Here is a 23,576-nt window from a genome sequence, read left to right on the forward strand (position 1 = left end):
AAACAAAAACACATGGAGGCTAAAAAATACATTACTATATAACCAAGACATCACTGAAGAAATCAAAATGGAAATCAAAAAATACCTAGAGACAAAAGATAATGAAAACACAATGATCCAAAACCTACCGGATGCAGCAAAAACAGTTCTAACAGGGAAGTTTATAGCAATACAATCCTAGCAAAAAAAACAAGAAAAATCTCAAATAAACAATCTAACCTTACACCTAAAGGAACTACAGAAATAAGAACAAACAAAACCCAAAGTTAGTAGAAGGAAAGAAAACATAAAGATCAGAGTAGAAGTAAATGAAATAGAAACAAAGAAAACAATAGCAAAAATCAATAAAACTAAAAGCTGGTTCTTTAAGAACATAAACAAAATAGATAAAACTATAGCCAGACTCAACAAGAAAAAGAGGGAGAGGACTCAAATCCATAAAATTAGAAATGAAAAAGGAGAAGTTACAACAGACACCACAGAAATATAAAGCATCATAAGAGACTACTACAGGCAACTCTATGCCAATAAAATGGACAACCTGGAAGAAATGGACAAATTCTTAGAAAGGTATAACCTTCCAAGACTGAACCAGAAAGAAACAGAAAATATGAACAGACCAATCACAAGTGCTGAAATTGAAACTGTGATTAAAAATCTTCCAACAAACAAAAGTCCAGGACCAGATGACTTCACAGGTGAATTCTATCATTTAGAGACGAGCTAACACCCATCCTTCTCATACTCTTCCAAAAAATTGCAGAGGAAGGAACACTCCCAAACTCATTTTATGAGGCCACCATCACCCTGATACCAAAACCAGTCAAGGATACTACAAAAAAAGAAAATTACAGACCAATATCACTGAAGAATATAGATGCAAAAGTCCTCAACAAAATACTAGCAGACAGACTCCAACAACACATTAAAAGGATCAAACACCATGATCAAGTGGGATTTATCCCAGGGATGAAAGGATTCTTCAACATATACAAATAAATCAATGTGATACACCATATTAACAAACTGATGAATAAAAACTATATGACCATCTCAACAACTGCAGAAAAAGCTTTTGACAGGGGATTTGAGAAGATGGCAGAAGAGTAAGATGCGGAGATCACCTTCCTCCCCATAGATACATCAGAAATACATCTACACGTGGAACTGCTACTATAGAACACCCACTGAATGCTGGCAGAAGACCTCAGACCTCCCAAAATGCAGGAAACTCCCCACGTACGTGGGTAGGGCAAAAGAAAAAAGAAAAAACAGAGACAAAAGAATAGGGACGGGACCCACACCAATGGGAGGGAGCTGTGAAGGAGGAAAGGTTTCCACACACTAGAAGTCCCTTCGCGGGCAGAGACTGCGGGTGGCAGAGCGGGTAAGCTTCAGGGCCACGGAGGAGAGCGCAACAACAGGGGTGCGGAGGGCAAAGCGGAGAGATTCCCGCACAGAGAATCGGTGCCGACCAGCACTCACCAGCCCGAGAGGCTTACCTGCTCACCCGCCGGGACGGGCGGGGGCTGGGAGCTGAGGATCGGGCTTCCGTCAGATGGAGGGAGAGAGCTGGGGTTGGCGGCGTGAACACAGCCTAAAGGGGTTAGTGCTCCACAGCTAGCCGGGAGGGAGTCCCGGAAAAGTCTGGAGCTGCCACAGAGACAAGAGACTTTTTCTTGCCTCCTTGTTTCCTGGTGCGCGAGGAGAGGGGATTAAGAGTGCCGCTTAAAGGATCTCCAGAGACGGGCGCAAGCCGCGGCTATCAGCACAGACCCCAGAGACGGGCATGAGACGCTAAGGCTGCTGCTGCTGCCACCAAGAAGCCTGTGTGCGAGCACAGGTTACTTTCCACACCTGTCCTCCCTGGAGCCTGTGCAGCCTGCCACTGCCAGGGTCCCGTGATCCACGGACAACTTCCCCGGGAGAATGCACAGTGCGCCCCAGGCTGGTACACCATCACGCCACCCTCTGCCGCAGCAGGCTCACCCCGCATCCGAACCCCTCCCTCCCACTGGGCCTGAGTGAGACAGAGCCGCTAAATCAGCTGCTCCTTTAACCCTGTCCTGTCTGAGCAACGAAGAGACGCCCTCAGGCGACCTACACGCAAAGGCGGGGCCAAATCCAAAGCTGAACCCTGGGAGCCGTGAGAACAAAGAAGAGAAAGGGAAATTTCTCCCAGCAGCCTCAGAAGCAGCGGATTAAAGCTCCACAATCAACTTGATCTGTGGAAGAAGATCCTGCATCTGTGGAATACCTGAATAGACAAGGAATCATCCCAAATTGAGGAGGTGGACTTTGGGAGCAAGATGGATTATTTTTTCCCCTTTTCTTCTTTTTGTGAGTGTGTATGTGTATGCTTCTGTGTGAGATACTGTCTGTATGGCTTTGCATTCACCATTTGTCCTAGGGTTCTGTCCGTCCATTTTCTTTTTACTTTTTAAATTTTTTTCCTTAATAATTTTTATTTTAATAACTTTATTTTATCTTACTTTACTTTACTTTCTCCATTCCTTCCTTCCTTCCTTCCTTCCTTCCTTTCTTCCTCTCTTCCTTTCTTCCTTCCTTTCTTTCTATGTTTTCTCCCTTTTATTCTGAGCCATGTGGAGGACAGGCTCTTGGTGCTCCAGCCACGCATCAGGGCTGTACCACTGAGGTGGGAGAGCCAACTTCAGGACACTAGCCCACAAGGGACCTCCCAGCTCCACGTAATATCAAATGGCGAAACTCTCCTAGAGATCTCCATCTCAACACCAAGACCCAGGTTCACTCAACGACCAGCAAGCTACAGTGCTGGACACCCTATGCCAAACAACCAGCAAGACAGGAACACAGCCCCATCCATTGGCAGAGAGGCTGCCTAAAATCATAAGTCCACAGACACCCCAAAACACACCACCAGACATGGACCTGCCCACCATAAAGACAAGATCCAGCCTCATCCACCAGAACACAGGTACTAGTCCCCTCCACCAGGAAACCTACACAACCCACTGAACCAACCATAGCCACTGGGGACAGACACTAAAAACAACGGGAACTATGAACCTGCAGCCTGTGAAAAGGAGACCCCAAACAAAGTAAGATAAGCAAAATAAAAAGACAGAAACACACAGCAGATGAAGAAGGTAAAAACCCACCAGACCTAACAAATGAAGAGGAAATAAGCAGTCTACCTGAAAAAGAATTCAGAATAATCATAGTAAAGATGATCCAAAATCTTGGAAATAGAATAGAGAAAATGCAAGAAACATATAACAAGGACTTAGAAGAACTAAAGAGGAAACAAGCAACGATAAACAACACAATAAATGAAATTAAACATACTCTAGAAGGAATCAATAGCAGAATAACTGAGGCAGAAGAATGGATAAGTGATCTGGAAGACAAAATAGTGGAAATAACTACTGCAGAGCAGAATAAAGAAAAAAGAATGAAAAGAACTGAGGACAGTCTCAGAGATCTGGGACAACATTAAACGCACCAACATTCGAATTATAGGGGTACCAGAAGAAGAAGAGAAGAAGAAAGGGACTGAGAAAATATTTGAAGAGATTATAGTTGAAAACTTCCCTAATATGGGAAAGGAAATAGTTAATCAAGTCAAGGAAGCACAGAGAGTCCCATACAGGATAAATCCAAGGAGAAACATGCCAAGACACATATTAATTAAACTATCAAAAATTAAGTACACAGAAAACATATTAAAAGCTGAAAGGGTAAAACAACAAATAATACACAAGGGAATCCCCATAAGGTTAACAACTGATCTTTCAGCAGAAACTCTGCAAGCCAGAAGAGAGTGGCAGGACATATTTAAAGTGATGAAGGGGAAAAACCTACAAACAAGATTACTCTACCCAGCAAGGATCTCATTCAGATTTGATGGAGAAATTAAAACCTTTACAGACAAGCAAAAGCTGAGAGAGTTCAGCACCACCAAACCAGCTTTACAACAAATGCTAAAGGAACTTCTCTATGCACGAAACACAAGAGAAGGAAAAAACCTACAATAACAAACCCAAAACAACTAAGAAAATGGGAATAGGAACATACATATCGATAATTACCTTAAAAGTAAATGGATTAAATGCTCCCACCAAAAGACATAGACTGGCTGAATGGATACAAAACCAAGACCCATATATATGCTGTCTACAAGAGGCCCACGTTAGACCTAGGGACACATACAGACTGAAAGTGAGGGGATGGAAAAAAGATATACCATGCAAATGGAAACCAGAAGAAAGCTGGAGTAGCAATTCTCATATCAGACAAAATAGACTTTAAAATAAAGACTATTAAAAGAGACAAAGAAGGACAATACATAATGATCAATGGATCGATCCAAAAAGAAGATATAACATTTGTAAATATTTATGCACCCAACATAGGAGCACCTCAATACATAAGGCAAATACTAACAGCCATAAAAAGGGAAATGGACAGTAACACAATCATAGTAGGGGACTTTAACACCCCACTTTCAATAATGGACAGATCATCCAAAATGAAAATAAATAAGGAAACTCAAGCTTTAAATGATACATTAAACAAGATGGACTTCATTGATATTTATAGGACATTCCATCCAAAAACAACAAAATACACATTTTTCTCAAGTGCTCATAGAACATTCTCCAGGACAGATCATATCTTGGGTCACAAATCTAGCCTTGGTAAATTTAAGAAAATTGAAATCGTATCAAGTATCTTTTCTGACCATGCTATGAGACTACATATCAATTACAGGAAAAGATCTGTAAAAAATACAAACACATGGAGGCTAAACAATACACTACTTAATAACGAAGTGATCACTGAAGAAATCAAAGAAGAAATAAAAAAATACCTAGAAGCAAATAACAATGGAGACACGACGACCCAAAAGCTATGGGATGCAGCAAAAGCAGTTCCAAGAGGTAAGTTTATAGCAATACAATCCTACCTTAAGAAACAGGAAACATCTCAAATAAACAACCTAACCTTGCACTGAAAGCAATTAGAGAAAGAAGGAAAAAAAATCCCCAAAGTTAGGAGAAGGAAAGACACCATAAAGATCAGATCAGAAATAAATGAAAAAGAAATGAAGGAAACTATAGCAAAGATCAATAAAACTAAAAGCTGGTTCTTTGAGAAGATAAACAAAATTGATAAACCATTAGCCAGACTCATCAAGAAAAAGTGGGAGAGGACTCAAATCAATAGAATTAGAAATGAAAAAGGAGAAGTAACACCTGACACTGCAGAAATACAAAGGATCATGAGAGATTACTACAAGCAACTCTATGCTAATAAAATGTACAACCTGGAAGAAATGAACAAATTCTTAGAAATGCACAACCTGCAGAGACTGAACCAGGAATAAATGGAAAACATGAACAGACCAATCACAAGCACTGAAATTGAAACTGTGATTAAAAATTTTCCAACAGGGGCTTCCCTCGGGGCGCAGTGGATGAGAATCCGCCTGCCGAAGCAGGGGATACGGGTTCGTGCCCCGGTCCGGGAGGATCCCACATGCCACGGAGAAGCTGGGCCTGTGAGCCATGGCCGCTGAGCTTGTGCGTCCAGAGCCTGTGTTCCGCAACGGGAGAGGCCACAACAGTGAGAGGCCCGCGTACCGCAAAAAAAAAAAATCTTCCAACAAACAAAAGCCCAGGACCAGATGGCTTCACAGGGGAATTCTATCAAACATTTAGAGAAGAGCTAACATCTATGCTTCTCAAACTCTTCCAGAATACAGCAGAAGGAGGAACACTCCCAAACTCATTCTACGAGGCCACCATCACCCTGACACCAAAACCAGACAAAGATGTCACAAAGAAAGAAAACTACAGGCCAATATCACTGATGAACATAGATGCAAAAATCCTCAACAAAACACTTGCAAACAGAATACAACAGCAGATTAAAAGGATCATACACCATGATCAAGTGGGGTTTATGCCAGGAATGCAACGATTCTTCAATATATGCAAATCAATGTGATAACACCATATTAACAAATTGAAGGAGAAAAACCATATGATCATCTCAATAGATGCAGAGAAAGCTTTCGACAAAATTCAACACCTATTTATGATTAAAAAAAAAAAACCCTGCAGAAAGTAGGCATAGAGGGAATTTTCCTCAACATAATAAAGGCCATATATTACAAACCCACAGCCAACATCGTCCACAATGGTGAAAAACTGAAACCATTTCCACTAAGATCAGGAACAAGACAAGGCTGCCCACCCTCACCATACTCATTCAACATAGTTTTGGAAGTTTCAGCCACAGCAATCAGAGAAGAAAAAGAAATAAAAGGAATCCAAATCAGAAAAGAAGAAGTAAAGCTGTCACTGTTTGCAGATGACATGATACTATACATAGAGAATCCTAAAGATGCTACCAGAAAACTCCTAGGGCTAATCAATGAATTTGGTAAAGTAGCAGGATACAAAATTAATGCACAGAAATCTCTGGCATTCTTATACACTTAACAATGAAAAATCTGAAAGTGAAATTAAGAAAACACTCCCATTTACCACTGCAACAAAAAGAATAAAATACCTAAGAATAAACCTACCTAAGGAGACAAAAAACCTGTATGCAGAAAATTATAAGACACTGATGAAAGAAATAAAAGATGACACAAATAGATGGAGACATATACCCTGTTCTTGGATTGGAAGAATCAACATTGTGAAAATGACTCTACTGCCCAAAGCAATCTACAGATTCAATGCAATCCCTATCAAAGTACCACTGGTATTTTTCACAGAACTGGAACAAAAAATTACACAATTTGTATGGAAACACAAAAGACCCCGAAAAACCAAAGAAATCTTGAGAACAAAAAATGGAGCTGAATGAATCAGGCTCCCTGGCTTCAGACTATATTACAAAGCTACAGTAATCAAGACAGTATGGTACTGGCACAAAAACACAAAGATAGATCAATGGAACAGGATAGAAAGCCCAGAGATAAACCCACGCACATATGGTCACCTTATTTTTGATAAAGGAGGCAAGAATATACAGTGGAGAAAAGACAGCCTCTTCAATAAGTGGTGCTTGGAAAACTGGACAGGTACATGTAAAAGTATGAAATTAGAACACTCCATACACAAAAATAAACTCAAAATGGATTAAAGACCTAAATGTAAGGCCAAAAACCATCAAACTCTTAGAGGAAAACATAGGCAGCACACTCTATGACATACATCACAGCAAGATCCTTTTTGACCCACTTCTTAGAGAAATGGAAATAAAAACAAAAATAAACAAATGGGACCTAATGTAACTTAAGAGGTTTTGCACAGCAAAGGAAACCATAAACAAGACCAAAAGACAACCCTCAGAATGGGAGAAAATATTTGCAAATGAAGCAACTGACAAAGGATTCATCTCCAAGATTTACAAGCAGCTCATACAGCTCAATAACAAAAAACTAACAACCCAATCCAAAAATGGGTAGAAGACATAAATAGACATTTCTCCAAAGAAGATATACAGATTGCCAACAAACACATGAAAGGATGTTCAACATCATTAATCATTAGAGAATGCAAATCAAAACTACAGTGAGATATCATCTCACACCAGTCAGAATGGCCATCATCAAAATATCCAGAAACAATAAATACTGGAGAGGGTGTGGAGAAAAAGGAACACTCTTGCACTGTTGGTGGGAATGTAAATTGATACAGCCACTATGGAGAACAGTATGGAGGCGCCTTAAAATACTACAAATAGAACTACCATATGACCCAGCAGCCCCACTTCTGGGAAAATACCCTGAGAAAACCATAATTCAAAAAGAGTCATGTACCAAAATGTTCATTGCAGCCCTATTTACAATAGCCAGTACATGGAAACAACCTAAGTGTCCAACGACAAATGAATGGATAAAGAAGATGTGGCACATATATACCATGGAATATTACTCAGCCATAAAAAGAAACGAAATTGAGTTATTTGAAGTGAGGTGGATGGACCTAGAGTCTGTCATACAGAGTGAAGTAAGTCAAAAAGAGGAAAAGAAATACCGTATGCTAACATATATATATGGAATCTAAGAAAAAAAAAAAAGGTCATGAAGAACCTAGGGGTAAGATGGGAATAAAGACACAGACCTACTGGAGCATGGACTTGAGGATATGGGGAGGGGTAAAGGTAAGCTGTGACAAAGTGAGAGAGTGGCATGGACATATATACAATACCTAATGTAAACTAAATAGCTAGTGGGAAGCAGCCCCATAGCACAGGGAGATCAGCTCGGTGCTTTGTGACCACCTAGCGGGGTGGGATAGGGAGGTTAGGAGGGAGGAAGCTGCAAGAGGGAAGAGATATGGGAACATATATATATGTATAACTGATTCACTTCATTATAAAGCAGAAACTAACACACCATTGTAAAGCAATTATACTCCAATGAAGATGTTAAAAAAAAAAGCTTTTGACATAATTCAACACCCATTTAGGATAAAAACTCTCCAGAGAGTGGGCATACAGGGATCCTACCTCAACATAATAAAGGCCATATACGAGAAACCCACAGCAAACATCATTCTCAATGGTGAAAAACTGAAAGCATTTCCTCTAACATCAGGAACAAGATAAGGACGTCCACTCTTGCCACTATTATTCAACATAGTTTTGCAAGTCCTAGCCATGGCAATCAGAGAAGTAAAAGAAATAAAAGGAATACAAATTGGAAAAGAAGAAGTAAAGCTGTCACTGTTTGCAGATGACATGATACTATATATAGATAATTCTAAAGGTGCCACCAGAAAACTATTAGAGCTAATCAATGAATGTGGTAAAGTTACAAAATACAAGATTAATGCACAGAAATCTCTTGCATTCCTATACACTAACAATGAAAGATCAGAAAGAGAACTTAAGGAAACAATCCCATTCACCACTGCAACAAAAAGTATAAAATACCTAGGAATAAACCTACCTAAGGTGGTAAAAGGCCTGTACTCAGAAAACTATAAGACACTGATGAAAGAAATCAAAGATGACACAGATGGTGAGATATACTATGTTCTTGGATTGGAAAAATTGTGAAAATGACTATAGTACCCAAAGCAATCTACAGATTCCATGCAATCCCTATAAAATTACCAGTGGCATTTTTTTACAGAACTAGAACAAAAAATCTTAAAATTTGTATGGAGACACAGAAGACCCCGAATAGCCAAAGCAGTCTTGAGGGGGAAAAACGGAGATGGAGGAATCAGACTCCGTGACTTCAGACTATACAAAGCTACAGTAATCAAGACAGAATGGTTCTGGTACAAAAACAGATATACAGATCAACAGAACAGGATAGAAAGCCCAGAGATAAAGCCATGTACCTATGGTCAACTAATCTATGACAAAGGAGGCAAGGATATTCACTGGAGAAAAGAGAGTCTCTTCAATAAGTGGTGCTGGGAAAACTGGACAGCTACATGTAAAAGAATGAAATTAGAACACTCCCTAACACCATACACAAAAGTAAACTCAAAATGGATTAAAGACCTAGATGTAAGACCAGACACTATAAAACTCTTATAGGAAAACATAGGAAGAACACTCTTTGACATAAATCACAGCAAGATCTTTTTTGACCCACCTCCTAGAGTAATGGAAATAAAAACAAAAATAGACAAATGGGACCTAATGAAACTTAAAACCTTTTGCACAGCAAAGGAAACTATAAATAAGACAAAAAGTCAAACCTCAGAATGAGGGGAAATATTTTCAAACGAATTAATGGACAATGGATTAATCTCCAAAATATACAAACAGCTCATGAAGCTCAATATTAAAAAAACAAAGAACCCAATCTAAAAATGGGCAGAAGACCTAAATAGACATCTCTCCAAAGAAGACCTACAGATGGCCAAGAGGCACATGAAAAGCTGCTCAACATCACGAATTATTAGAGAAATGCAAATCAAAACTACAATGAGGTATCACTTCACACCGGTTAGAATGAGCAACATCACTAAATCTACAAACAACAAATGCTGGAGAGGGTGTGGAGAAAAGGGAACCCTCTTGCACTGTTGGTGGGAATGTATATTGATACAGCCACTATTGAGAACAGTATGGTGGTTCCTTAAAAAACAAAAAATAGGGCTTCCCTGGTGGCGCAGTGGTTGAGAGTCCGCCTGCCGATGCAGGGGACATGGGTTTGAGCCCTGGTCCGGGAAGATCCCACATGCTGCAGAGCTACTAAGCCCGTGCGCCACAACTGCTGAGCCTGCACTCTAGAGCTCATGAGCCACAACTACTGAGCCTGTGTGCCACAACTACTGAAGCCCGCATGCCTAGAGCCCGTGCTCTGCAACAAGAGAAGCCACTGAAATGAGAAGCCTGCACACCACAATGAAGAGTAGCCCCCTCTCCCTGCAACTAGAGAAAGCCCGCAAGCAGCAACAAAGACCCAACACAGCCAAAAATAAATAAATAAATTTATTTAAAAAAAAAAAGACACATGCACCCCAATGTTCACTGCATCACTATTGACCATAACCTGGTCATGGAAGCAACCTATGTGCCCAACGACAGACGAATGGATAAAGAAGTTGTGGTACATATATACAATGGAATATTACTCAGCCATAGAAAGGAACAAATCTGGGTCAGTTGTAGAGACGTGGATGGACCTAGAGACTGTCATACAGAGTGAAGTAAGTCAGAAAGGGAAAAACAAATATCGTATATTAATGCATATATGTGGAATCTAGAAAAATGGTACAGATGAACCAGTTTGCAAGGCAGAAATAGAGACACAGATGTAGAGAACAAACGTATGGACACCAAGGGGGGAAGTGAGGAGGGGTGGTGGTGGTGGGACGAATTGGGAGATTGGGATTGACATATATATACTAATAGGTATAAAACAGATAACTAATAAGTACCTGCTGTATAAAAAATAAATAAATATGTTCAAAAAATGCATATTATATAAAACAATGACAAATGGAATGGTTCTGTTCAATAAACAAGGAATATGAGGAGATTAAAAAAAAAAGAAAAGTTGTAGGATACAAAATAAATATTAAAAACTCAGTTGTATCTCTATACACTAACAGTGAACTACCCTAAAAATAAAATCCCATTTGCAATAGCATTAAAAAGAATAAAGTGCTTAGGAGTAAACTCAACTAATGAGGTGAAAGACTTGTATACTGGAAACTTCAAAACATTTATGAATGAAATTAAAGAAGACACGAATTAATGGAAGGACATCCATTCATAGATTCATCCATTCATAGTGTTCACAGATTGGAAGAATTAATACGATTAAGATGTCCCTACTACTCAATGTGATCTACCAATTCTGAGCAATCCTTATCAAAATCCCAATGGCATTTTTTCAGACTTAGAAAAAATACCCTAAAATTCGTATGGAACTACAAAGGACATAGAATAGCCAGAACAATCTTGAGGAAGAAGAACAAAGCTGGAGCTATCACATTTCCTGAATTTAAATATATTACAAAGCTACAGTAATTAAAACAGTGTGGTGCTGGCATGAAGACAAAACCGAACAAAATAGCCCAGAAATAAACCCACACACATACAGTCAACGCATCTTCAATAAAGGTGTCAAGGATATACAATGGGAAAAAGACAGTCTCTTAAATAAGTGGTGATGGGAAAACTGGATATCCACATGCAAAAGAATAAAGTTTGACCCTTATCTTTCACAATATATGAAAATTATCTCTAAATGGATTAAAGACCTAAACGTAAGACCTAAAACTATAATACTTAAAGAAAATATAGGGGAAAAGCTTCATGACACTGAATTTGGCAATTAGTCCTTGAATATGACACCAAAAACACAGGCAACAAAAGTAAAAATAGACAAATGAGACCACATCAAACTTTTAAACTTATGTAACCTATGAATGGGACAAAGTATTTCCAAACCACATATGCAATAAGGGGTTAATATCCAGCATATATAAAGAACTCCTACAATTCAATAACAAATAAACAAATAACCCAATTAAAATATGAACAAAGACTTGAATAGACATTTCTTCAAAGATGATATATAAAATGGCCAGCAAACATATTAAAAAGTGCTCAATATCACTAATTATTAGAAATGCAAAACAAAACCACAACTGAGAAATCATCTCACACCCATTAGTTGGCTACTGTTAAAAAAGAAAGAAAGAAAATAACCAATGTTGCCCTATTGTCCAACAAACCACTTCTGGATATATAACCAAAAGAACTGAAAGCTGGATCTTGGAAGAGATATTCACATACCCATGGTCATAGCATCTTTATTCACAACAGCCAAAAGGTAGATACAGCTCATATGTCTATCAAAGGATGAACAGGTAAAATATGGAACAATTTTATCTGTTAATCAAGGCATGAACAGGTAAAATTGTATATATATACAATGAAATATTATTCAGCCTTAGAAAGGAAGGAAATCTTGTCACAGGCTACAACATGGAAGAAACTAGAGGACATTATGCTAAGTGAAATAAGCTAGTCACAGCAAGACAAATAGTATATGATTCCACTTATATGAACTACCTAAAGTAATCAAATTTATAGAAACAGAAAGTAGAATAGTGGTTGCCAGGGGCTGGGGAAAGGGGAATGGAAGAGCTGTTGCTTAATGAGTACAAGCTTTAGCTTGCAAGATGAAAAAAGTATAGAGATCTATGGCATAATAATTTGAACATGCTTAACTCCACTAAAAGTGTACACTTAACAATGGTTGAGATGGTAAATTTTATGTAATGTGTTTTTACCACAACTAAAAACAAAAAACACTTACACTCTCAAAACTACAAAATACTGTTGAAAAGAACTAAAGATATAAATAAATGGAAAAACATCCCATGCTTATAGATCAAAAGACTTAATATTATAAGATGGCAATACTCCCCAAACTGATCTACAGATTCAACACAGAATTATATGGAGAAATTTACAAATCCACCAGAGTAAGAGATTTTTATTTTTCTCTCCCAGTAATTGATGCATCAAGCAGATTTTTTTTAAAAAAGCTTTAATTTAAATATAGAAGTTTTGAACAACATAATTATCAAACTTGATTAAGTATATTCTATATGACAGTTAGAAAATATGCATTGTTTTCAAAAGCACATCACATTGATGACATTTTAGTACACAGATCATATCTCAAAAGATTTTGAAGTACTTGTATCAGAGGCATAACCCTCTGATCACAAAAGTAAAGTTTAATAAAAATTAAAAATCTTAAGTAAATATTATCATTTGTAAGTTTAAGAACACATTTCTAAATAATTAATATGTGAAAGAATAAAGTGTACTTGGAAAACTCAATTACCTGTCAAATTGTGAGTTACCTATCAAACTGTGATGTGTAGCTAAATCTTATGTTTAGAGGAAATTTATAACCTTTAAGTGATTATACTCAGAAAGAAAAAAAATTGTAAGTGCAGTCAATCAATCAATGGTGTAAAGATTGAAAAAAGAATCAAAACTATTATTAACAGAAGTAGTGACTACGTAAGTAGAAAATCTAAGATTTAAGGACAAATTATTAAAACTATTATGTGAGTTCAGCAAGTTTACTGGATATAAGATTAATGTTTAATGGAATAAGTGCATACCTATCAATAATTACTTTAAATGTCAATGGACTAAATGCTCCAATCAAAAGACACAGGCTGGCTGACTGGATAAAAGAACAAGACCCTTCAACATGCTGCCTATAAGAGACTCACTTCAATGCAAAAGGCACACACATACTGAAAGTGAGGGGACAGAAAAAGATATGTCATGCAAGTGGAAATGACAAGAAATCAGGGATAGCAATTCTCATATCAGGAAAAGAAGACTTTAAAACAAAACCTTTAACAGAAGACAAAGAAGGGCATTATATAATGATAAAGGGATCAATACAAAAAGAGGGCATTATACTTGTTAACAAATACACCCAAAACAGGAGCACCTAAACAGATAAAGCAAACACTAACAGACAAAGGAAGAAACCAACAATAACACAATAATAGTAGAGAACTTTAACACTGCACTGACATCAATGAACAGATCATCCAGACAGAGAACAAGTAAGGCAACAGAAGTCTCTAATGACACAATAAACCAGCTGGACTTAATTAATATCTATAGGACATTACATCTTAAAAAACCAGAATACACCTTCTTTTCAAGTGCATATAAAATGTTCTCCAGGATAGATCACATACTAGGTCATAAAACAAGCCTCAACAACGTTAAGAGGATAGAAATTATATCAAGCACTTTTTTCCCGACCACAAAGTATAAAACTAGAAGTCAACTACAGAAAGAAAAAGGGGAAAAGTACAAACACATGGAGTCTCAAAAACATGACCAGATTCTATTAAAAAACCAATGGGTCAATCATAAAATCAAGGAGGAAATCAGAAAATACCTCAAGACAAATGAAAATGAAAACACAACTTTATAAAATCCATAGGATGCAGCAAAAGCAGTTCTAAGAGGAAAGTTCATAAAGATACAGGCCCTCCTCAAGAAACAAGAAAAATGGCAAGTAAACAACCTACCACCCAAAAGAATTAGCAAAAGAACAAAGTCCAAGTCAGCAGAAGGAAGGAAATAATAAGGATCAAAAAGGAAATAAATAAAATAGAGATCAAAAAAATAGAAAAGATCAATGAAACCAAGAGGTGGTTTTCTGAAAACATAAAGAAAATTGACAAATTTTAGCTAGGCTCACCAAGAAGAAATGAAAGAGGAGCCAAATAAATAAATAAACAAGAAATGAAAGAGGAGAAATAACAATTGATAGGACAGAGATACAAAAAAACCATAAGAGAATACTATGAACAGTTATATGCCAACAAATTGGACAACCTAGAAGAAATGAACAAATCTCCAGAAACATATAGCCTACCAAGACTTAGTCAAGAAGAAACAGAATACTTGAATAGATCGATTGCTGAATATGATATAGAATCTGTAATTTAAAAAAAAAATCCTGCAAACAAAAGTCCAGAACCAGACAAACTCACTGGGGAATACCAAACATATGAAGAACTTACACCTGTTCTTTTCAAATTATTCCAAAAACCTAAAGAGGAAGGAACACTCCAAATTCATTCTATGAGGCCACCATTACCCTGATACCAAAAGCAGACCAAGATACTACCAAAAAAAGAGAAAACTGCAGGCCAACCTTTTTTTTTTTTTTTAACATCTTTATTGGAGTATAACTGCTTTACAATGGTGTGTTAGTTTCTGCTTTATAACCAAATGAATCAGTTATACATAAACATATATCCCCACATCTCTTCCCTCTTGCATCTCCCTCCCTCCCACTCTCCCTATCCCAACCCTCTAGGTGGTCACAAAGCACCGAGCTGATCTCCCTGTGCTATGCGGCTGCTTCCCACTAGCAATCTATTTTACATTTGGCCAACATTTTTAATGAATATATTTATATGAACATAAATCCTCAACAAAATATTAGCAAGCTGAATCCAACAATACATAAAAAGGATCATACACTATGATTAAGTTGGATTTATCCCAGGGTCACAGGATGGTTCAACACACACACATGAATCAATGTGATACAACACATTAACAGAAGGAAAAACAAAAACCACATGATCATCTCAATAGACACTGAAAAAGCATTTGACAAAATTCAACATCCATTCATGATAAAAAAAAAAAACTCTCATCAAAGTGGCTATAGAGGGAACATACCTCAACATAATAAAGGCCATTTATGACAAACTCACAGCCAACATTATACTCAGTGGTGAAAATCTGAAAGCCTTCCTGGTAAATTTAGGAAGATGAGGATACCAACCCTTGCTGCTTTTATTTAATATAGTATTGGAAGTCCTAGCCACAGCAATCAGACAAGAAAGAGAAATAAAAGGTATCCAAATTGGAAGGGAAGAGGTAAAAAAGTCACTATTTGCAGATGTCATGATACTCTATATAGAGAACCTTAAAAGTCTCCACCAAAAAACTATTAGAACTGATAAAAGAATTTGGCAAAGCTGCAGGATATAAGATTAATATACAGAAATCTGTTGTGTTTCTACACACTAATAATGAAATATCAGAAAGTTTAAAAACAATCCCATTTAAAATTGCATCCAAAAAAATACCTAAGAATAAACTTAACCAAGGAGGTGAAAGACCTATACTCTGAAAACTATAAAGCACTGATGAAGGAAATTGACAATGATACAAAGAAATGTAAAGATACTCCATGCTCTTGGATTGGAAGAATTAATATTATTAAAATGGAGATACTACCCAAAGCAATCTACAGATTTAATGCAATCCCTATCAAAACACCCATGCCATTTTTCACAGAATTAGAATAAATAATCCTAAAATTTATATGGAACCACAAAAGACCCAGAATTGCCAAAGCAATCCTGAGAACAAAGAACAAAGCTGGAGGTATAACCCTCCCAGACTTCAGACAATACTACAAAGTTAGAGTAATCAAAACAGTGTGGTACTGGCACAAAAACAGACACATAGTTCAATGGAACAGAAGAGAGAGCCCAGAAATAAACCCATACACCTACAGTCAATTAATCTTCAACAAAGGAGGCAAGAATATATAATGGAGAAAAGACAGTCTCTTCAACAAGTGATGTTGGGGAAACTGGACAGCCAATTGCAAAATAATGAGATTAGAATGTTCCCTCACACCATACACAAAAATAAATTCAGGGCTTCCCTGGTGGCACAGTGGTTGAGAGTCCACCTGCCGATGCAGGGGACACGGGTTCATGCCCCAGTCGGGGAGGATCCCACATGCCACAGAGCGGCTGGGCCCGTGAGCCATGGCCGCTGAGCCTACGCATCCGGAGCCTGTGCTCCGCAACAGGAAAGGTCACAACAGTAGGAGGCCCGCATACCGCAAAAAATTAAAAAAAAAAAATGGACAGAGTTGAGCTTTAAAAAATTTTTGCACGATTTCATAACAAAACAATTTTAAGTTTAATAGAGTAGGAGGGCATTTAGTGAAGCTTGAAAATTAAAAGGGAGGCAGAGTCCTAATAGCACTTTTACTAACCATCTCAGAAAGAATCATATATCACAAAAAATTGCCAGATTTTAGAATCTTGGATGTTCATATTTTGCTATAATTTTTTCTATTGTTATTAACTATGAAATCCTTAAATGAGCTTTTATTAGGAGTCAGGGAGAAGAGAGTGAGGGGCTGGAGAGACTACATCATCCTCCTTTGCCAGTTGTGTGAAGGGGAAAAAGAAGCGTTATTACAGCTACAAGGGGAAGGAAAGAAGACCAGGACATAGAGGCCTGCCACCAGGAAGAAATGAGAATTGGGGGAACCCACGTGGGCCTGAAAAGACCTGTGGAGTTTTCTGGTAGGCTGTTTACAACCAATGACACCACAATACAAACTGAATTAATTTGAAAAACTGTGGAGGGTGGGTTGGAAGCAAAGGAAAATGAGTCAATTGTACTAACTGTAATAGTTGAGTTAATCTCTGTACTATAGTCAAGTTCCAAATTTGATTCTGAGATTTCTAGCTGCCAGGAATAATAAAAACAAAAGTATGACAAGTGTTACAGTGCTCATTACTAGAAATGAGGCAACATGTTAAGTTCACAATAAATCCCTAAGTAAAGTGAATAAGAAATCACTGTCAGTCTGGATTCTTACATGCAAGAAACAGATGCCATCTCCAGCTAAGTCACTAAACAGATAGTGAGATAGCTCACAGAATCTACTATAAGGGACTTATATACAGGCTCAAAACCAAACCACAAAACAAAAAATACGTGGAAGCATGTTTCAGAATTGATGTGGAGATAAAATCGCTCCCTTCAGTGCACTGGATACTGCCACTTCCAGCTACTAGTGCAGCTGTGCAGTGCATCTGGCAGCATCTGACTGGTAGAGCCGAGGTCACATGTCTGTGCCCCAGCTGCAAAAGAGGAAGGGAAAGTAAGTATCTGACACTTTTAGCTCCTATAGTATACCCTACCATATGAACCAAATAATTTGGGGGTTAGGAATTCCACAAACATAAAAAGTGGTTCTGCTGCTGGGCAGCCAAAACAGATCATAAATTTCCTGACAATAACCATAACTGTCTTCTGAGTTTGCTCTATAATAAATGAAGTCCATCCTGGGAGGGGCTTAACTAAGATAGCAACTTGTTCCTTGTTCCATATTGACTTACTGACCTAACTCTTCTCAATCCAATGATGTATTATAATCCTGCATTTATTTACTGTTTTCAGTAGAGGTTCTTAATACATCCATGTATGTAGTTTTATTGGATCAATTTAACTTGAATCAAGAGTAGAACCGGGAATGCCCGAAGGAGTGGCTAGATTAGCAAATCCTTCTTATTATCTCAAAGGGGTCTTAATAAAACTGAATCCATCAGTTAAAAAAGCAAATGATTAGGTTAAGAGCAGAAATATCAACATGTAATAAACATTTGTTTACTTTAAAATGAAATTAGCCACTATCTGAATAGAAACTGAAATTCCCACCAAAAGATAAATTTCAAAAGTGACAGAGGTGCATATGAAGAATTGAAAACTGAAATAATAAAAAAGCTACTGGGGAGAAGATTAATTCAACTACATGCACAACCATCTCAAAAGACAAAGTGAGCTCTGTTGTCTTCTTCCTGAGTGGTGACTGCAAATGAGAAGGAAGATTCCATAATTGCCTGCTTCTCTCTGTGGCACTGAGTGGAGCCTGCTTTGCTAGATGACTTCAATTGCAGGCTATTTCAAAAGGTGGATACAGGGACAGTGTATTATTTAGAGTATGGCTGCCAGTGAGGATGGATGAGGCATGCTTAGGCTTGCTGCGGGATGATGATCCTTGGATTATGTGGACAAATTAGCCTGAAACATGTAACCTAAGACTACCCCTCAGAAATCTCCAAGTCCAATGCTTAACCAGTATCTAAAATGTCCTCTACTGATAACATAATATGTGGAATTAGAAGGAAATGCTCCTGGAAAGGGAAGAGATGGAAAATATGAATCCGAGTTGCTGGGAGAAGAAAGCCCTTTTCAGCTGCTCACAGAGATGCTGTCTGTCCCAGGGGCAGTCTGGGCTTCTCTCCATACCTTCATCAAAACCGCTTCTCTACTACTCTTGCTTAACAAACCCAAGCGCTGTATGTGAGTCATTTTTACCAGCAATACAGACGGGCCTCGGTAACTGTTGAACATCATGAACAAACAATCCTGACTCACTAAAAAGAAAAAAATTTACATTAAACATCATAGCCAGATTGAAGCAGAGAAAAAAATTCAGGGCAGAAAGAGAGTTATCTGATAATGCATGAGATTGTTTTGGTTGATACTGCTGATTAATAAGGATTTATTTTAATACCAGATTTTCAACATATAATTTTCTCAACCCATTTAGAACAACACTGGGGTTAACTATTCAGAGGTTGTCATTTTACCGTGAAAAATGGAAAACTGCTTAGAGCTAACATTACGAGATTTTAATCTACTTATTATTTCTTAGTTAATAGAAGCCAATAAATTAAAGTCAACATACCTTCAAAAAAAGGTATTGGTTTAGGCTGGTGATATTTTTCCCCCAATTTCTGTTAGTATTCCTAATTACAACACACACACACTCTCTCTCTCTCTCTCTCTCTCTCTCCCCTTCTCTCTCTCTCTCTTCCAAGAATATGGAAGAGTAAAAGATGTGAAAATCTTTTACCACAGAAAGTTAGAAATGCTGACAAATATAGCACTGTTAAGTGTATAGACAAGATGTCAATAAAGTGAATTTCCAAGGGCCCCAAAACAAGAGGGAACAGAAAAAAAAGCAGTAATGGGATGGTAAGTGGAGCTTCTGATATCAGGAATCAAGATTTGGGTTGTAATAGCCACTCACTGACGGAGATAAGACTTTGAGACCAAGAAAGCAAGACATCGGAATCAAAATTCCCACACAGAATTGGATCTCTTAAAGAGCTATAAACCAATGGCCAGAAGGTCCTAGAAAATATTGCAGGGGGACATGAGAATGCATAAGATTGTGCCATTTGCTGCCATAAGTGGCTTTGGGTCAGGAGAAACATCTTGTGAGAAAGTCTGCCTTCAGGTTGGTTTGGTATTTATTTTAGTTGCATGGTCTGGGTACTCCAAGTCAAGAAATTAACAAATTACAGACAGGTAATATTTTTGTGAGGCCTGATAGAAACAGACAGAAGTTGGGAATTCCCTGGCGGCCCAGTAGTTGGGACTCCCACACTTCCACTGCAGGGGGCACGGGTTTGATCCCTGTTTGGGGAACTAGGATCCCACAGGCCACGCAGCATGGCCAAAAAAATTTTTTAAATAAAATAAATAAATAAAAAGAAACAGAAGCAAAATGCTTTGGAAGGATTCACCTAAAACCCAGGCTACATAGGATTTTTATGGATAAAGCCCCACTTAAAATGAACTCATTTTCCAAAATACAAAACTCAAAAGGGAACAATCTTCAATAAAGAAATGTCAGCAAAGATAAAGAGAGAGCCAGATTATATTCCTAAGAACGTGAGATAATGGAGTACTTAATTACATAAATCCTATTACACAAGTAATTTTGAGCATAATGGAAAATATGCTAACATATATATAGAGAGAAATTTTTTCTGGAGCTATATTGTAAAGAAACTAATTATGTAGGTCTAATAGCATAAGGGACTTTGAATACCAAAAGGAGTTGTATAACCAACAGTGATTGGGCAGAAAATAAAAGACTGTGGTGATGGAAAACAGATCAGTGGGTTGCCATGGGTTAGAGGTAAGGCGAGGGTGTAACTACAAAGGGAGTTTTTTGGAGTGATGGAACTGTTCTGTATCCTGATTGTGGTTGTGGATACATGAATCTGTATAGGTGTTTGAATTCATGGCACTGTGCACCCACAAAAAATCAATTTTGCTGTATGATAATTTAAAAATAAAGAAGTGTTTTTAAATATACTTTAGAAAACAAAGTATAATTATAGAAATGAAAGATATAAAAATATAGTCATTAAAAATAAAACTCATTGGAAGAGTTAAACAGCAGATGAACACAACTGAAGAGAGAGAGTTGGTCAACTGTATAATAGACCTGAAGAAATTACCCAAAATGAGAGAGAGAAAGAGACAGAGAGCAAAAGAGCAAGAGAGAGCAAGAGAATGAATATGCAAGAGATGTTAAGAGACATAGAGTAGGGCTTCCCTGGTGGCGCAGTGGTTGAGAGTCCGCCTGCCAATGCAGGGAACACAGGTTTGTGCCCTGGTCCGGGAAGATCCCACATGCTGCGGAGCAGGTAGGCCCGTGAGCTATGGCCGCTGAGCCTGTGTGTCCGGAGCCTGTGCTCCGCAATGGAAGAGGCCACAACAGTGAGAGGCCCGCGTAACACCAAAAAAAAAAAAAAAAAAAAAGAGAGAGACATAGAGTAAAGGAAGACTAACATAAAATCTAACAGAAGTGCCAGGTGGAAAGAACAGACAAAATGAGAGACTAGAGGACTGACAGGCAATGTTTGAGAAAAATACAAAGACTGAAATGTTTATTACCAAAATTACAGATAAATATAAATATTTAGATTCAGGAAACAAAATAAGTTCCAAGATGGAGAAATTAAATTCATACCTAGACAAATACTGTTGAAAATGCAGAAAATTCTTAAAAACAACTAAAGATAAGGACTTCCCTGGTGGCGCAGTGGTTGAGAGTCCGCCTGCCTATGCAGGGGACACGGGTTCGTGTCCCGGTCCGGGAAGATCCCACATGCCGCGGAGCGGCTAGGCCCGTGAGCCATGGCCGCTGAGCCTGCGTGTCCGGAGCCTGTGCTCCATAACGGGAGAGGCCACAACAGTGAGAGGCCCGCGTACCGCAAAAAAAAAAAAAAAAAAAAAAACAACTAAAGATATAAGATTACCTACAAAAGAACACTCATCAGTATACTAGCAGATTTGTAATCATCAGCAACAGAAGTCATAAATCAGTGGAAAGAATTACCAGAATATACACTGAACTATGCCCTATGATTTAAAAAGTGAATTCTTTTTGAGAAGAAAAAAGAAGTTGAGTCATCTCTTTTCCTGTCAAAGATTGCTTGGCAGTAATTCTGTAAATCAGAAGAATAGCCTGGCAACTGAAAACTGAACCCAGCAATTGAAACAAACGTTAAATCACAGGTATTTTCCACTAATTAAGGCTATGTGATTCTATGAAGGAATGTGCCTGGGTTAATGGTCAAGTGGAAAAAGCTTATTGAAGAAACAGCATGTGATATCTAAGTACAATGCCAGATGTTGTGGTCAACTAACCTAGATTTTGGCTATTTAGACAAGAGAGACACAATGGTGGTCAGCAGTGTTTAATTTACATGAAGTTCTAATGCACTAACCTGTAAAGGCTGTCACATAATATTCTTAATGCTTAATAGTTTGTATGTAATAAAATAAAGCTATCAATGTATTTCAAATGGTTTGATTAGATTTTCAGGGCTATTCTTTCTCATAAATGATAATTTTTTTTTTTACTACAAAAGTAATTCCTGTGTGTTGCAGAAAAATTTTAAAATATACACAAGTCACAAGAAAAAATATTTGTATTTCCTTTACTCTCATCACCCAAAGAAAACATTTATCAGCTTTTTAGAATATTCCAAGTATACCCTATTTTATTATTTTTCAATTAAAATTTTTATTTTGAGAGACTTACAGATTCACATTCAATTCTAGGAAATAATACAGACAGATACTGGGAAGCCGCCATCCAGTTTTCCCCAAAAGTAACATCTTGTAAAACTATAGTACAATATCATAGCCAGGATATTAACATTAATACAGTCAAAACACATTTCCTTCATCACAAGAATTTTCCACGTTGTCCTCTTAAAACAAACCTGAGAATTCCCAAGTTTTATACTTAATAGCAAACCATCATAGAGTACTCCATTATAACATAAAGTTAATTCTACTGTGGATTATTTTCATTCTCTTGCACTCTCTATGAACTTTGGACATCCCCATTATTCCTCAACATTGGCAATATAAATGGCTTCTTCTATATTTGTGAGTAACTGATCAGTCACCTTCCCCCTTACAAGGGGGAAAAGGATCTATGACAAGCATAAAAATACTATGTGATAAGCATAACAATAGCTAACATTCATTCTACACTTTCCATGTGCCAGACAGTATGCTATTCATTTAACAAATATTAAATATTTTGATTCTCACAACACATCTGTGAGGCAGATACTATTAAATTCCCCATTATGTAGATGAGGAAACTAAGGCTCAAGAATGTTAGGTTACTTGCCCAAGTCTCACACAGTTAACAGTGGCATAACCAGGATCAAATCCATAAGGTTTTAGGCAAAGTGGAGGTATTAGGGAAAAAGAAAAACTAGTGCAGGTAAGAAGGATCAGCAGAGGAGTATGCAGGTTGTAAGCAACATTAAATAGAATAGTCAGCATAAGAAAATGACACGTGATGATGAGAGAATGAGTTTTGGGGGAAGAGGAGTCCAGGTAGAAAGGACAGTTCTAAGACCCAAAGTTGGGGAGGGCCTGGCATG

General features: G+C 37.7%; 1 long non-coding RNA gene across 1 annotated transcript in view; it reads right to left on the minus strand.

The window, feature by feature from the left end:
• The window catches only part of LOC137227903 (uncharacterized), an 85,422-nt gene that overhangs the window by 26,107 nt on the left and 35,739 nt on the right, over nt 1-23,576 (minus strand). The gene's annotated exons all lie outside the window — the stretch shown is intronic.

Source organism: Pseudorca crassidens, chromosome 7 (assembly GCF_039906515.1).
Source record: "Pseudorca crassidens isolate mPseCra1 chromosome 7, mPseCra1.hap1, whole genome shotgun sequence".
Taxonomy (NCBI): Eukaryota; Metazoa; Chordata; class Mammalia; order Artiodactyla; family Delphinidae; genus Pseudorca; species Pseudorca crassidens.